This window comes from Hipposideros armiger, unplaced genomic scaffold (genome assembly GCF_001890085.2).
Source record: "Hipposideros armiger isolate ML-2016 unplaced genomic scaffold, ASM189008v1 scaffold_126, whole genome shotgun sequence".
In the NCBI taxonomy this organism is placed as follows: domain Eukaryota; kingdom Metazoa; phylum Chordata; class Mammalia; order Chiroptera; family Hipposideridae; genus Hipposideros; species Hipposideros armiger.
In genome coordinates, this window is record NW_017731476.1 from 346,293 (window position 1) to 349,959 (window position 3,667).

The following is a 3,667-nucleotide window of genomic DNA, read 5'->3' on the forward strand; positions in this document are numbered from 1 at the left end:
TGCATTGAACAGCCTGATCAATATTGCCAAATTGCCCACTGAAAGACTGTATCCATTTATAGGCAAGGTGATGATGTCACACAGCCAAGGAGAATTGCAAGTGTAGCTGTGGGGTTTGAGGGCTTCTTTGAACTGGGCTACAAGGTCACACAGACACATCCTGCTTCACCTCACGTAGGCTCTTGGAGTCCCCTGGTTCTACAGTGATGTCAACAATCCAGCGTGATGACATATCCTACCTTTGGCCTTGGAGGCTCCTGATCCTTTGAGCCAAAGACTTCTTTCTGCACATCCCTCAGGCTACCCCCAGGCTTTCCTGACTTGGATGGTGTAACTCCTGGAGTTGGACGTATCTTGCTGTCTTTTTCATAGTCATTCTTGTGCAAGTTCCACCACTTCCAGGAAGTCTGCCCTGATCGTACCCAACTCCCACACTGCCATCCCCATGGGTTAGGTGCCCTCCTGAGAGCTGCTCCAGCCCCATGTTTATTCCAGGCTGATTATACTGGGTTGTAATCGGTGTGTCTGGCAATCTCATGGAAAGTCACAAAGGTAGTCTGACAAGGCCCGCTCATCTGTCGTGGCCACCTGGCTTGTCAGCCAGGCACCTAGAGGGTTAACCTGAGTGGACTGGATGAGGAGGTTAGAAAAGAAAGACACAGAGACGAAAGTTGGGCTCAGGAGGTCCACTGCCCGCTGATGGCGGAGAGTGGCACCGTTTATTGGTTGCACACAGTTTTTATAGCAAAAGTATTTTTTTTTAGGTAAGGAGTTTTGGGAGCATGAGGGAGTAGGGAAGCAAATGTTCCCAAAGCAAGACAAAGTATAGCAAGCAGAAACTGCTAACAGGCTAGCAGTTCATTCTGTAACTTTTAAGGTTGTCTGTGACGTAGGCTTGTTCCTTCTTCAGCAGCACAGGGGAGAATGAGATCTATCTAGCAACCTTCCTATGCTGCCCACCTGGGCCTGAGAGCCTGTCAGCTCACCAGCTGCCAGGCTTAATCCTTACTGCAAACCTCTGGCTCTCCACAGTAGTCATAAGTGGAAAGAAAAGAAAATTCCTTGTGGCTGAATATACACACACCTGGAGGCTAGAGGCTGGGAAAACACACTTCTTGACTTTTCCCACTGAGTCACCTTCTGGGCCCTACACGTCCATGCCAATGGGTTCCCCAAAGTCCCTTCTCTTTTGGCCATCCTTCCTCTGCCCGCTCCTCCCCCCAGGGTCAGAGCTTCCTTCTTCCAGCACCTGCAAGATCAAGGCCAGGGAGACCCTTCTTCTCTCGCTCCAAGGAGGGTGGTCACAGTGACATCACAGTCCTGTGTGGGGCCTGGATTGAGCCTCTCCATTCCCTCAGAGCAGAGCACCTGGAAGCTGAAAAGGCAGAACCGATTTTAGCATAACATCATGTATTCAACTAGTCACTTATCCAGGACTGACTACGTGCCAGGCACGGGGGGAACCACAACGATACCATAGACAAGAGTCCTTCCCTCATAATAATGATAATGACAGCTGACATTCACTGAGCACTTACTATATTCTAGGCACTGTGTGTGCTGCTCTTTTCATACTCTTCATAGACCCTTTAGGTAGGTACGATGATTAATCTCCTTTTATACATGGAGAAACTGAAGCATGGAGAGGCTAACTAACTTGTCTGAGGACACACAACTAACAAGTAGTGGAGGGGCCGGCCGAGTGGCGTGTTGGTTAAGAACTGGCTTGGGACGCCAGAGGGCCACGGTTCGGATCCCACATATGAGGGCCAGTGACACTGCCCTCTACAGCAAAGATGCTGAACAACAGCTCAACCTGGAGTTGGGCTGCCGTGAGTCGCTGGCGACAGCGTAGGCTGCAGCCCCTGTGGCAGTGGGTTGCCATGGGCTACCGTGTGTAGCCAGCAGCCANATGGCAACCCACTGCAGCAGGGGCTGCAGCCTATGCAGTTGCCAGGGACACACGGCAGCCCAGCTCCAGGTTGAGCTGTTGTTCAGCATCTTAGCTGTGGAGGGCAGTGTCACTGACCCTCACATGTGGGATCCGAACCGGGGCCTTCTGGCGTCCCAAGCCAGCTCTTAACCGTCGCGCCACTCGGCTGGCCCGACAATGACCCATATTTTGCCTGCACTGGAGAGTTGGGCTGCTCCCACTGCCCTCCTCCCACCACTGACAAAATGACCCTTAAAATCTCTTCCAGATGTAAGACCTCTAGGGCATGACCCAATTGATATAAACCTTTTAGCTTAAATGGAAGTCTATACTATGAAGTGATAATTCCTCTAAGGAGAGGTTTTAAACAGCAGGGTTTGGAAAACCTTAATGTCTGCCTGTACCTGGGTTAGCATGAGCCATGTATGCTTCCTTTTTTTTTTTTTTTTAAGCTAAGCCATCCTGCCACCTGTTGGCAGCTCAGCTGCAGCTCAGCTTGGGCCGCGCATCGAACTGCTGTTGCTCAGAGCTCAAACCTTTGAGCGAGCTCTTAACCAGCTGAGTCACTCAGCCGGCCCTATGCTTCCTTTTTTCTATGCCAGAATATTGATCGAGGTGCTGTATCATCCCATACTGGTCTATAGACCTAGAGAGACAGGTAGCATTTAATAGCAGTAAAATCGGAGGGCCACCGAGTCCGGGGCTTGTGCTGCCTGCACCGCTCAGCCAATAGACCCAACACAGGAGTTGGGCTATTTAGAATAAGTGTTTATTGTCAGAGCATCGGTACTCCAAGAAGGCAGCAGGTTAACACCTCCCAAACTGCCTTAACATTCTCAGACCAGGTTGGGGTATTTAAAGGGAAACCAGGGCTTTCTCCCAGAGGCCGCATGGTGGTCCCAGAGGTGGTGCCTCCATCTGTCAATCTGTCATTGTAACTCTTTGGTGGCGATCTGGGACCAGCGATGTGAGTAGCCTGGGAAGAATGCTGAGGATCCAGTTTGCAATTAGCAAGTGTACGGGTATTATTTACAAGCTACAGGGTAACCTTCTAAGGCAAGGAGCCCGGATGGGGGCAGGGCATCCCGGAGGCATCCTGAGTTCAAGCCACAGGCTAAGGAAAAGTGAAGCCAGGGACACAGGCTCCTACAGCAGGGGTCCCAGCTGGACCCCTGCTTCAGCTGCACTGAACTGGGGGACAGGAGGCTATTGTCTCCTGAATCCAGGAGTAGAATTCCCCTGTACTCCCACTCCTTTAGTTAACTAAATGCACTATAGGTTCCCTCTCTTTGACCTTCCCGGGAGACTGTTCCATGACCTCCTGGTCTATCTGACTTCTGCTCATCCCTTCCAGGTCGGCTCACACATGACCTTCTCTGGGAGCTGCACACAAACCTGGGTTAGATGCATCTTGCCACTTGAACACGCGCCATCATCCAATGGCCTGTCCATGAGCCCCCTGCATTCGTGTATTGTGTTCTGCTTACTTATATATCCCAGCACCAAGCAAGTGCCTGCTTTATGGAAATCTGCAGCGTGGAGGATGCAAGCCTCTCTGGTCCTTACTTCCTCATCTGTTAAATGGGGTTGCATTTGCTGATCTCTAGGGAGACTTTCAGCAATAAAACGTACTATTTGTGATTCTTCTACCATTGTTTTATCTGCCCATCTATCTTCCTTAGTAACCAGGAGAAACGGGTGACGCCTACCGTATTTGCCGGCGTATAAGACGAT